Source organism: Rhea americana, unplaced genomic scaffold, assembly GCF_003343005.1.
Source record: "Rhea americana isolate MKP2758 unplaced genomic scaffold, rheAme1 scaffold_8, whole genome shotgun sequence".
Lineage (NCBI taxonomy): Eukaryota > Metazoa > Chordata > Aves > Rheiformes > Rheidae > Rhea > Rhea americana.
This window is the reverse complement of record NW_028186978.1, coordinates 10,660,630-10,674,658: the sequence shown is the minus strand read 5'-3', so window position 1 is coordinate 10,674,658 and position 14,029 is coordinate 10,660,630. Positions and strand designations below refer to the sequence as shown.

General features: G+C 39.8%; 1 protein-coding gene and 1 long non-coding RNA gene across 2 annotated transcripts in view; one reads left to right on the top strand and one right to left on the bottom strand.

Annotated features, from left to right (window-relative positions):
• The window catches only part of RBPJ (recombination signal binding protein for immunoglobulin kappa J region), a 153,468-nt gene that overhangs the window by 75,834 nt on the left and 63,605 nt on the right, over positions 1 to 14,029 (top strand). The gene's annotated exons all lie outside the window — the stretch shown is intronic.
• Positions 1 to 14,029, bottom strand: part of LOC146585563 (uncharacterized) — a 42,216-nt gene that overhangs the window by 26,167 nt on the left and 2,020 nt on the right. The window contains exon 2 of the long non-coding RNA XR_014897972.1: positions 889 to 961. This is a non-coding gene — a long non-coding RNA (uncharacterized LOC146585563). The remainder of the gene's footprint in view (positions 1 to 888; positions 962 to 14,029) is intronic.

The window sequence follows — 14,029 nt, the reverse complement described above, 5'->3', positions numbered from 1 at the left end:
TACCTTCTTAAATCACAGATAGTTATTCTCTATTTGGCAAACCTGCCACTTTCTCTTTTTTGGAGGATAGAAGTAAAACTTCCTCATCCTACACTGCTGTTATTTAATCATGCAGCTTGGAAAAGAGCTTTTCATACTCCTTATCTGAGGATGACAATTGTTACTGCTTGATAAGATGAAATCCACTTTTCTGAGTTGCATAAAGCACATATGTACAGATTTCTGTACTTGTATAATGATTCAGTGCAGCTTGCTTATATCTTTGCCTCCTTATACAGGAAGAACTTACCTGAGTTTGCTGGCTTGAAAATATACAAGCCAATACAAGAGCATTATCAGGCAAAATTGCTGGGTTTGCATACAACAGAAAAAAAAAGGAATACCTTTCCAAAGCCACAGAGATATATGTGATTGCATCTACATCGGAATTTTGATTCAGAGCAGTGGTGCAGTTTCAAAACAATACCTATGCCTTTATCATCCTGTTTGCTGCACATTTGTTTAGTTCACAGAGCTCAGTTTTGGTACACAAAAACTTAGATTCCCTTCAAAGAAAACCAAATGGGAAGTGCTGTCCAGTGCACACGAAATGCACTGTAACCTCCAACAGCGATGTAAGAGCCCTAACCAACAAGTGAGCTTTTGGACAGCTTTAAACCACTTGCATGATGAGAACAGTCAATCCAAGAGATCGAGTTAAATGTAATCTGACGTTCATATCCTTGAACCGCATATAACAAACATGCTGATCCTCAGCACTGACTGCTTCAGCATGTGATCTATTCCTGTTATGCTGAATTACTCATTAACGTAGCCATAGCCAGCCAATGAGACTCAACCAAAAGAGAAAACCACCCCCTTGAAGTATCAAATAGCTTTAGTACATACATTTTGAGAGGTATCTCCATAGGTTTTTTTGTCATGCTGATAGTTCTTCTACAACCCTTGCTACCACCTCCTCCTACAACATAAATAGTACAGTTAAGATTTTAAAGATGAAGCAAGACATCTTTACTTTAAATTAATTATAGTTCAGATAGAAAACTCCTGAAGTAGTAACTTTGAAAATATGGTACTAATTTTGATCTAATATATATATAAGCCGATCTGACGAAATAATGAAGTAAATGCCATCCCATTCTTAAAATTACTAGAGTGGAGGTTTTTTCATGAAAGACATGATGGTGGTTTAATCTTGCTACTGCTAAAGCTATCTGTGGATTCTTTCAAAATTAGCATATACAGTAGTTCTTTAGTAAAAAATCACAATCGAAACATTTCATCACGCCTACAGAGAAAAATTAAGTGATCACAGATGTTAAAAGTGGGGATTGTGTAGATGCCATGGGTTGTGCTTGAATTTAGTTTACTTAACGGAAACAATTTCTTTGACTAACCAGTAACCTACTTTACAAGACTGATTTCCGCAGACTGAAAACAACTGCCRGCTTAGTAAAGCAAAAGGAAATGGTTTATTTTAAATTTGAATGATAATTGAAAGTTATTTAAGAATGCTTTATTAAGACCTTCAAAACTCCTGTAATTAGGACAGGAGCCTGGTGTTGGTTAAAAAGAGCAACTCCTCATTTAAGATGATGACAACAGGGTGCTCAAAGGTAAATGCAGGTAAATTGAATTTATCCACTTCTGATTGGCAATGCTGAATTTACCTTCTTGTTTCCTGACTAGAATTTGTCTTGACATTAACAATGACATTTGTATTATTCTATCTCAGTTTCTACGGTGTATTTCTCAAATCGTTCTGAAAGTACCAAGAATCTCCAGAAAATTGGTAGCCATTAGCGTTTTCTCAGGCAGTGATGACTTCTTTTTTGCTGTGTTCTGCCTTAACAAGTTATTTGGCCCCAGAAGAGCGGATTCGTAGAGTGAAACCGTCGGTGCTGAGGACCTTGCGCTCACCCTGTGTGCGTTTCAGCGCGCTTTGCTTTGGACCAGCTGGAGCGCCTGCAGGCAGCAGGAGCACTCTTGGGGGGCTCCTTCCAGGTTCGCTGCGTTGCACCGCAGTTCAGTTCTTGCGCCTGCGACCGCCCTGCGTGCTGAGGGGACAGCTCCAAAAGCGCATGCCTCATCCGAGTGAAAACATAACATAGACACGCACTGAGCTCTCGGAGGCCCCTCTTAGATATCTCCCAACACATSCTGGCAGACACTGGTAGCAGAATCAGAAATCTAGCCCTGCTGCTTTGATCTGAACTCTCAGTGATGCCCCGGTTTTTACGCGACTGTCTGTTCCCTTTGCTGACCGACTGAAGTAGAAAGGAAAGGAGAAAATGAGCCAGCTCTGTGGCTTTGTTTCGTTTTTCTCTCTCCGTGTTGCTCTGTACGACTGTGAGACATCCAGGCCTCCCGGCTCCAGACTTCAACTGTTCTTGCTTCCCTCTGAAACTGAGGATGAGGATGTGAAGTGTTCACAGTGTCCTCACTAATCTGTTGCGGGATCTGGTGCAAATCTTCTGGTTGCTCTGTACTTCATAACTGCTTTTGTAAAAATGGGGGGCTAACACAAACTTGGCCGTATCTCAGAGAGGCAGTGAGACTGACTATTAGCGCAGGGTTGCTTTGTTTTCTTGAGTCTCACTACCACGACTGCACTCGTCCATGAAGCAGTTCGCAGGTGCCGAATATGACAATTAACGATTTACGTTTATCAGCCCTTTTGCAGTGATTAGCATATTTTTCTTTTGATTTTGTCTGCCTGCCTTTGGCTTGCTCCCGCGTTGCCATTTAATTCTCCCTCCACCCGCTTTCCTCCCCCGTCCGCGTTTTGTCTCTCAGGTTCTTTCATCGTCACATTGTGCTCCTCCGAATGCTCCTCCGAATGCCGCACGCAGTTTGTCAATGGAGCCTCTGTAGTGGCTGGAAACTGAGAGGACCCTGTACTGCTGCTTGCCAGGCAGCAGGGGACCAGGGTTTTCTCAGCTTCCAGCTGCTTTTGAAGCAGCACTGATTGGTTTCTCTCACTGCTGCAGAAAAGACTGGCACACGGGAGCAACAAATTCAGCATGTCCTTCTGGCCTGTTTTCAATAGATCCGCAAGTGCCAGAACAGAGACTGGGAGCAATTTGACGCTTTCTGCTCAGCCATCCCTCTCTCTATTTATTGAAGCAACAGTCTCTCCCTTTGCYTTTCTACCACTTTTCCTTCACTTCTTTCCTGTTATTTCTCTCTCTGCCATGCCTCTTTCCAGCCCACTACCCCAGCTTAGCCAGAGTTTCTGTAGGATCATGAAAACAACATTTTTCTCTTAGGCTACTTTTGCAGCAGTATTGACACAGTTGATGAGTAAGCGAAATTCTGCAGCKCTGTAGGGCTGTACTCAGCCATTAACGGTGCAACGGCTTGAAAGATGCAAGTAAAATGGAGCAATGTCAGCTTCCTTAGTAATCAACATAAAGGACAGAAGTTTACTAAGTTGATTAAAGCAGGACAACCCTTTCAACAATCTTCTCAAAAGATTTCTGCAACTATGAAAGCAAAAATATAAACAATGGGAAAAAAATACTTAAAAGTAGATACTAAAATATTAAAATCTTTGACTATATATTTCTCCCTCCTAAAGTTGCAAACATCTCCAATATGTTTGTTGAACTTCTTGTATTATAGTAATATCACTTCAAAGATTTTTTCAAGGCAGAAAATATGGGTGGCCTTACAGCACTGTAAGTGGGTACAGCAATCAGTTAGAAGGGATAGAGGAGGAAAGCAACAGAAGTCCTCTGTAACTATATTCTACAGTCAGTATATTCACTAAACCAGCTGTATATCCCTAAGATATTGCTTTTATAAAGCTATGCAATTATATTTTATGAATCCTTTGTTTCCGAATTGTAATTTATATAGCCATTAGGCATTAAAAGCTTCTTGCAGACATTATGGTGGAAGCAATTCAAAGAAAAGGCTTGGGAGATGGATTAGTAGATTTTTAAATGAGAGATAGCGTTCTTATTTTTTAAATAAGAAATAGCATACAAGTGGTTCTCGTGAAAAAATCAGGCCAAAACTCCATCAGGCAATAAATCCAAAGTTAGGGTAGTTAATCCCAGATCAAAAATGTCACAGTCTCTTGATGCAACATGCTCACCTGGTACAGCTTACTGTACTAGATTAAATTTGTTCAAAAAGGCAAAACTTTGGCCCTGTGAACTTCTGGTTTAATCAAATATCACCTTTTCTCCCAKAGCTGTCATTTAGCCAGCATAAAAAATAAAGCTGGTATAAACACTATATTGCACGCTCTGGTTAATTCAACAGACATTTCATTGTGCATGATTTGGATGGAATTTGTACTGCCTGGTGATCTGGTAACTCACAGAACTGATATTTATTTTAACAAATCTACATCCTCAGCGATAAAGGCTGTTGATGAAGTGAAGGGTCAATATATAAAAAAAATGTTATTTTGGCTCAGATTTTCCCAACAGCTAATTTCCCACTTAAGTATCTAAATGAGAAGTTTCCAGTGTAATTTCTGGATGCTGGATGTTTTTTGCATTAGACTCCTACTGTAGTGAGTAATTGGGTTCCCATTGGGCCAGGTATTGTATAAATCTATTTCATCTAGACAATTAAAAAATTACACTGAACTCTTCTGAAATACAATGACAGATTTACCAAATAGAAGTTAAGAATAGGGTTTATTCACAGCACAATGTCTTTTAAGTATGCTGTAATATGATTGGTTTTAAGAATAGTCATGGGGGAGGGAGTATTTCACCAACTTCCTCATAAAATAGTATAGATAATCAGGAATTTGCATTAGAATGAAAATACTAACATGTTTGTTCAATTGTTTGTTAACAACTTTATTTTTACAAGAAATGTTATATATTAGGCCAGAATGTATCTATTCTTGTATTCTGAATTTGTCAGTAAACATATGGCTTGCAACATACCTCCCGTGAAATCCCTTAGTTATCTGCAGAACACACAAAACTAGTCCTACTTTCTCCCAGTGCTATTTAAAGAATATGTCTTAATTCTGCCCAGAGGAGTGACTTGCAGGTTGAGAAACCCAGTCTATTCTCTGTGCTAATTTAGCCACTGGCTGCTAGAATAAAGCTGCCAACAAAGGTGCACACAAGTGCCAACAGGGATGCTTTCGATGACCTGACTGCTGTCTATTGGGAACTAGACACACAGAACAAATCATCTCTCTCAGACTGCTGAGCAGCATCAGATGGGAATGACTTTCAGTCTGTACACATTTGGGCCAGATTTAGATCAATTATCTAGAGGTTAAAAGCTCTTTATCCTTTCATCTTATTACTAGTCTCCTGAGAGAGCCAGTCTGCTAGCTTCCCATCCCCTGCCTTCCCCTCTCCAAAATTAAAGAGACATCAAGTTATTTGCACTTCGCATGGTTATAATACAACATCTATAATATATATTGACTGCTCTTCTGCACATTTTTTGCTTCAAATTCAGTTCCACAACACTGACTTAACAAAAAAAATCCTTCTCCTAGTCCTTGTCCTACGCTGAAAAACTGCTGAGAGTACTTTAGCTCAGCACTGAACAAAGCAAGCTAAGTGCCCTCCAAGTACAAATGTGTAACCGAGTCTCGTTATGTTTTCCCAGGAACACAGTTATAGAGCCCCACATTCCCCTGCAGGCTCCAGAACCAGCTTTGCTGCTCTGGCAGCTGGGGTGAACTGGTGCCAGTAGAGCCAAGGAGGTGGAGTTTGTAGGTGTGGCCACCTGGAGGTCTTCTGCTCCGTATTATTTTCCAGGATGCATCCAAGAACGCTGTCAAATATTATGTGGATTCGAGAGGTTATGTGAAAATACCCAGAGTGGAGCTTAGTAAAACAGATGAAAACAGCTGAGGATGTGATCTAACAAGACCTGGTTTGCTTGAGCCAAAACCACTAATTATCAGATGAAATGTCAAAGATTATGTATGTGGTAGTGCTATGACAGATACTGCAGCTACGCAAGGCAGAGAGTACAGCAGTCCTTAGTGTATTTTTGCTACAACAGAGTGGTTTGTAATTATTTGGCAATAAGCCTCACTTAAAAAATGTTCTGTGTACAGCCCCACCTGCCCTCCTCGCAGCTTCCAAGGGCTGTGGCCCATTCCCCTCACCCCATGCTGGCACTGGTGCCTCTTCTGACAGTGCCGATGCTGAGACCAAACTAATAAACTCAGCTGAATACTGCTGAGCTTGTCACAAGCAACGCAGATGTCTTTGCACAGAGCTCCCCAAATGCTTCTATTCTGATGCAGTGCAGAAACATTTGACTTACTTAGCCTTTCAGCAAGCTAGTCCAGATCTAAAAGCTCTGGACCTCTGTGCCTCTGCACCATGTGTTAGCACTGATGCCCAGCAATGAGGCACACCTCTGGTTGTAGGAACCAAAGATCTCATGTCTGTGTAAATGTGTTCAGTCATGGGTTCAGGAAAGCACTATGCGAAGCGTTTGCAATACCCTGCAAGCAATCTTGTGTGGTGTGTCACACTGGTCTTACTGAATCAGATATTTTTAGCAGTAGAAATGGATTACTCACTAGCTGTTGGGGTTGAAAAGATGCTAAAACTGTTAGTTCCGTTTCAACATCATGCTGACACAATTGTATTACTTCTGTTTCCAGGAACGGTTCAGTTTATGTTAGCTCAGGGGTCTCTGCACCATGCTCCAGCACGTGGCATGAGCCCAGTGAAGACACAGAGGGAAGTTGGGGTATGTGGCAGAGACCATCTTGCTGCTGCTACAGAATAATATATCAAAATGTTTAACATTTATTGTCAAAGCTTTTCCTATTTAACTGTCTCTTACATAGCACTTAGGAGAATAGGAAAGGAGAAGCCTGGAGACCCAGGCACCCCTTTTTGAGAAGCCGTGTCAAATACAAACACAACGACTGCTAGGTCTGAGCTTATTGGTGACAGTTTTTCTTCCCTTCAGTTTGCATTATGGCCTGAAATCGCAAAGCTGTGATCCGCAAGACCCGCCTTTGTAATGCATATCCCTTTCGTTGCGTCCCTTTGTCGGGCCTGTGGCGGAGCACTGTGATGCCCGTGTCCGGGGAGCAGGTCTGTGTTATTGTTCTTGTAAAAATGTACTGCTGGGCGCTGCGCGGTGGACGGCATTGAGTTTGTGCATGACTGACGCCGACCCGGACAACTGCTCTGACCCCCAGCAGATGGTGGTGCAGGGGCTGCAATGATCTGGAAGTAATAGCATGTGCCATTTCTTTTTGTCTGGAACAGACAGCCAGACCCTACATTTCCCTCCCCTATGCAGCAACAGCTGTATATACAGTACAAGCTGGCAAAACCCTAACTGTCACTTGAGTGATCCTCCTCAGCCATAAATCATAAAACCTTGGGTGCTGAGATTTCATCGAGATTAAACACTGTATGAACACCGCATGGCTCTTTCCAACGTTAATAAAATTGTGTGCCTTGGGGCATAGTTCAGTTACTTTCTTAGAAGAAAAATGAGTGAGTACAATGAGTAATACTTGAAAATATCCCCTTTCCCCAAATATTGGAATTGGTAGTGGTGGATTTTCTGCTTTTTAACTTCTACCCTGAAAAAGCCAGGGCAGAGGAGTCAGTATTAACTACAAATAGCAGCTACCATACCTTTATTAACTTTTCATTGTCATTTATTTGTTTTCATCAGGGAACAAAATGAGTGTTTGTTTTGAAAGAAAGGTATAAAATGGGTGAAAATCCACAGCTGATGTTTTTTCCAAGGCTATGGGAGATTTATTGCTTCAGAACGACAGCAGAGCAGTTGGTGTTTGTTTTTATAACTGAGAGGCCCAACTTTTTATAATTCACATATATGATGAATCTCATCAGAGATCAAAGTGACAAATCAAAATAATAGCTTGTTCAAAATTGGATCTATAGGTATCCAGTGTATGTTTGGCCTGTGGTACCAATGACCATAAAATTGTCATGAAGGTCCAGTTCCTTAACTTCCTTAGAGTAGGAAGTAGAGATGGAGTAACAGCTCCCTGCTACCCCTCTCCTAGCTGAGACGGATACCAAAGAAAGAAGGCTGGAAAACAGCTGCACTCTAAGTATTGTGTTTCTGGCTGCCGTGACGCTTTTGTGAGGCTTTCAGAAGGCAGGCTTGCGGTACTCAGACACAAAATTATGCAATGTCCAAAGGYAGGGCAGAAGTGACTGAGATGGCAACGGATTTCCTTCTCCACAAAACTTTTTGAGATTTTCCCCCCAGTCTATACTGAAATAAAAGCATTATTTCTTGAAGGTCCCTCCCCAAATAAAAACTTAAATAGATAATCCCATGCGAAAACTGTCCAGCCATTCCTCTGAGACCATGGACATCTTTATTTTGTTTAATTTTGAGCAATCTCCTTCATTCTGTGTGAATGAAAATGGTTGGGAGTTTGTCTCTTGCAAACTCTCCACATTAATGAAATATTACTGGAGGGACTGAAGTCTCCTCATTCCCAGCATCATAACATAGCTATCATCTTACAGTCAGCCTCTGCCACTAGGCTCTTGGCTGTGATACGTATTTCTCATTATCTTTCATCAGAAATTTCACCCTAGACTTGAGAAATGACTGGGTAAAGTTTGCTGAAATCAGTTTCAGTTTTGACAACCCATCATTTTCTGAAGAAAAAACARTGTTAGAAAATTCTTGTCCACCTTTAGCGTGAAGCCACCTTTTCATAAACTGATGAATTATGCCAGATCTGACAAAAAAAGATAAAAAACTTCTTTCACACTTTGGAACTAGGAAAGGGGACTATACAGTTGAAAGACATGAGATAAAGGAAATACAGAAGACAAAACCTTTCTATGGGGATCTGTAGCTCTGATCTCGAAAGCCAAGTACCTGGAAACGCACTTGAAAAAAATGGCAACCATTGTTCATCACCTATCACAGCAGYATCAGGCAAAAATTGTTTTAATTTCTCTTTATGTGAGTTTTAAAGAAAATTATTGTTTAGTCTGAATTCCCAGAGTTTCCAGATCTTGTTTCTAGTAGCACTGCCCCAAACGACAAACATTTAAACAAAGGTAGCTTTACTTTCTTGATTAATCCCATTAGCTTTAATGAGTCTAATCGCATGAGTAAAATTATGCATGTGCTTAGCTCTTGGCAAGGTCAGTGCCTGTAATGAGCAGAAAAACAAACTGATAATGAAGCCATGAGTAACAGGAGTGGATGGCTAACTGCAATTCTAGAAAAAGATACAGCTGTCTACACCATAAGAAACGAAACACCAAGAGTTAAAACTTAGGAAGAGATAATTCTTAGTGAATTCTGAAGTAAGTATGACAATAAATGAAATTATACTGTAAATTAATTAATTAGCATCAAGGACATGTCTTTGGCAACCTCCACAACAACTATAAGCTCATTATCTTAGTTATGACTTATCTGGTCACTCTTTCATTTATACAAAGCTCATCAATATGATACTCAAGCACTAATGAACTTTAGCATTAAAAAGTCACTTGTGATTCCTTGAAAGGAAAGAAAATTCAAAAGGTTATTTTATTCACAAGTGTCAAGTGTTCTGGATCTGAGCAATGAAATTTTCCCAGGCAATTTGTATGGAATTTCTTTTCATTAATTACTACCAGAAATAACCATTTTTTTCAGGATGAGGATTAAGGCAAATGAGCTACAGAACAGCTAGAGTTCAAAATGATGTTCTGAGGGAGAATGATATGAAAGTGAGAGTAAACCCACAACAGTTAAAATTTGTGCAACAGGACGTGACAAAATAAATAATCCAAATAATAGACACCAAGCTGTCAATATTAAAAGATAATTATTTTTTAAGATTAAATATTGACTATATATTTAGAGTACCCTAAAAAATCTACAGCTTCATGGAATGTAAAACTTTCTATATATATATATWTTTTTTTGAAATAAACAGATCAAAACCAAGCATTATTATCATTGCTTGAGGATATGGGCAGTTTCTGTAAGCCACTAAACACACAAAATTAGTTTAACTCCTTCACAGGACTAGCACAAGGTTTAAATATCATTAAATCCTCAAAATACTGTTTAAGTGGCACCTGGGTTTACTCTCTTTGCGAAAAAATTAATTTCCCAACTCTATTCTGAAGCCATGACTAGAAAATTTCCTGTGTGTATATTTATATGTAGAATTACAGGTTAAGGGTTTCAGTCAATGTTTCCTCCTATTCTATGTAATGTGGTCATGACTGAGACTTAGACTTTCCTAGTACATAGTAAAATGGGCTGGATTATAATGTCAAAAAGTTTTTTTAGTGGTAGTTTTATCAAGGGGTTATGTGCAGTTTGTGGTTTTCTTTTAGAGCAGACTGCTGAGGTCTTTTTTTGCACTGTTTTACGGTTAGTCTGAAATTCCCTTAAGCATCAAATACAGGAGAAAAACATGTATGATCAAGAGTGTGGGTTTCTTTTATGTTTGTAAAATCAAATGAGTTTTCATTATTTGGGGACTTTCTCCAAAAACGTATTTTACTTGCAGAGCCAATAAGGTGAAGTCTGTCCGCATGCATTTCTTCAAAGAGTCTTGTGAACAGGAGAGCAGACTATTTGAAACAATCCACACTGACTCAGTCATTGACTTACAGGCTTGGGTGTAAGAATTGCTGTCAGTATAGGTGGTGTACTAACATACACCATGAAAGCATTAGAGCTGAGACAGTGCCTCTGGTTAAATACTTTTTCTGCACAAAGACATCTGTTTTCATATTGGTTCAGAATGGTAACGATTGCAAATTCAATTCGTTTTTAGATATGAACAAAAGCTATAAAACATCTGCAGCTGTATTATAATCCTTAATTCTTCCTTTTGCTTTGTTAATTATTTGCAACAATTCATAGTTTAACTGACCAGTTCAATCTTTCATTTCCTCTTGATTTCAGTGAGATCAGATGAATTAACCTTTGTTGTACTCTACTGCTATGCGAAAGTCAATCCTATATGGAGAAGACTGATTGAAAAGAAACTGTATGTTCTCTAGTCTGTTTTGGAAGAGTGGAGGAGATTTTTACATAGAGTATCCTGCTGCAGTCCTTTTCAGTAATCACTTTGCAATCCTGTGCATTGTGGTTTAATCTTAGAACTGGTTTGGTGGGTATACATGTTAAGCATGGCATGAGGTCAGAACAACGCGGGAGCCATGCTCCCGGCAGCATGAAGGTGGGGCCTTACAAATTTCACCTCTGCCAACGTTTATGGTTGTGAACATCTACCCAGGTGTGGGAGCTGGAGATAGATACCTGGGAGCGTTGTAGGGTAGTGGGCCCTCCTAGCCTGGAGGGCATCTGCATTTACTCTCTGATTCATGGATTCACTGTAGACTTCTTATACCTGGTATCTGTAGGGGCACCCTGAGGAAGAGGAGGCAGAGGGCAGCAGCTACCATTGCAGACTACCACTGTAAGACAGCTGTGTGTGGTGAAATGGGCTAGGAGAGCAGTCAGGTGCCACAAAAAAATGTTGGACAGGCATCCCCTGTGTTCTTGAGTGGAGAGAAGCAGGAGAGAGGTTCAGGGATGGAGAGCTGTTTTTTTTCAGATGCCAGGAATGCAGGGTAGTTTATATGCAAACAGAGAAAACTTTACCTAATGGAAGATAACTGAAGATACTTTTGAGGGGGTAGGTGAAGAACAAAATGTAATATAATGCAGTGTCTTTAAAAARTATTTAAAAACAAAAGGTTACAGAAGTCAGTCATCAAGCTGTTCGCATTGTTAACCTACATAACCACATGATGTTATTACTGTTAACCTCATCTTCCCTCCCCCTCTTCCTTCCTATTGTTTATTATACTCACTTCTTGCATCTTGCCTTTAGATTATAAAAACTCTCTATGTAGGGATTGTACTTGTGTGCAAGGTATAGCAGAGTGAGCCACAAACCTGACTGTAGCTTTTGGTAACTACCAAATGATTATTATGCCTTAACAGGCGTTAAGATAGGAATTAAGGTTTTTCTTTGTGCTACTGTCTTTTTTCAAATTATGGCAGAAAAGTGAAAACTATTTAACAACACTCCTGTTTAAGACTGCTAACTATTCCACTCTTACTACCATATTAAGGACAATGTTGTAAATCGTCTGAGCTATGCTGAATAATAGCTTCCATTTCAAACAGTAGAGGCGCTTCTGACATCTAGTTGTCCAGTTAGCACTTAAAGTGATAACTTTTGTTGGCATATACACAGATGCTTAGATGTAAGATATGCTCTGTGGGCAACTGCCTGTTTATTTTCTTTCCTAGACACGCGGTTAAACCACATTGTACGTCCTGTGCTTATAAAATTCCAGAAGGGTTGTATCACAGCGCATACTACTAGAATGTGTGATTTATATCACCAGATACAAAATGTTGGATTTGGAGATAAACCTACTACTTATAATGAACTAAAGATTCAGATAACTGTGTGGTTCTACTACCTATGTTGCTTTTTAAGGTCACTATCGTTTATAAATAGGCAGGATTTTAAGACATTTTATGAGTCATTTTTTGTAAGACTCAACTAGAGATGGGACTCATTGTGCACATAATAGATACCGGGTACTTTATACAAATGGATGCAGACAGATCTGTAGTCCTCTAATCTTTCTCCAAGTCAGCTAGATGTGAGGCAGTTGCCAAACTAGAAGCCAGATAGCAGTGTGAGCTAGTGCTGTGCCCAAAGGAATGAGCCAGCGTTGAGCTGGAGAAAGTTTGGTCCAAACTGGTTGAACAAGCTGTTGAAATCTGGAATCCTTTCATTACAGCCTGTGTCYGGTGTTCCCTGCTCCCATCTGCCCTTTCTTTCCAGAGCTGTGCTGCTTGGGCTCAGCCAGGCAGCTTTTTCTCTGCCACCTGATATGCAAAACTCAGGGCCAAAAGACCTCCTCCCTGGCCTTCTATACRGCCAGTTGCTATGCATTCTGTCTTTCCTCTTCTTTCCAGCTTCAGATCCTGAGAGGATGAGGTAACCATATGAATTCCCAGGTTAAGCTTCTGGAATCCACTTTGCAGRGAGCACAGAGAGGGATTTGGGTCCGTCCACACCTATATGTTTTAGTGAATCCCCAAAAAGGGGACTCCACCCCAGAGTCTACAAAATGAAAGTAAAACAGATTTCCTTATTTAGTTGCCTTCAATTTTCAAAGGCAACTAATGATTCTGAGTACTCAGCCAGAGTTACTTAGCAAAGCATCAACGCTAAAGAGCAGACACACTCAAAACCTGCTGAAACCGGGTCCTTCGAAGGTGCCTCCAAGCTGTGTCTCCAAATCATTTTTGAAACGATAAGCCTGACTCAGAACACTTCCCCTGGCTTTGGCAGGGCTTAAATAACTTAAACAGTTCAACCACTGATTTGTACAATAAATACAAAATTTGAAATTTTGCAAACTTTGTATGCAAACTTGTTCTTATACYTCAACTCTAGTAGTGTTTGCCACGCACTACAGATGAGAAAGTGGGGCCTGGCTCTTTGAGGTACTACATGCTTTTGGCTGCCACTGAAGTTAACGGAAATTAAGCACTTTGTACTATGTGATATAAACCCTTTAAGCAATAAGAAGAAAATTCAGTGCATGAACACTGTTAAAAACCCYGTGTTTTTTTAATCTTTCCTTCTGCCACACTTGCATAATTTCAGGCTATTGTCTTTGACTTGAATAGTATTCCCGACCTTTTGCACTGCAGATTGTTTATAATTAAAATGAAAAAAAAAATTCAATAGCTATTTGTTTTATAATGTACCTCTAGAGTCAGAGATGGAAGGAAGTACAATAGTTTTTGTAATTATTAATTCTTCGAAATAATATACTTTCTCCAGGATCCAATTAATTTTGTTATTAATCAAAATGTCTTCTTGGTAAAATATTAAAAGAAGTCTAGACACTGCATATTATTGTGTGCTGTATTTTTAGATTTTCCAGTTTGATTCAAAACACACTAAAACAGGGGCCTCAGAAAATGACCATCTAGAGACAGTCTGTGGCAAAAATCCAGAAACCATTCTTAACAGAATGGAACTAGTACGAACTGAGATCATTCTTTA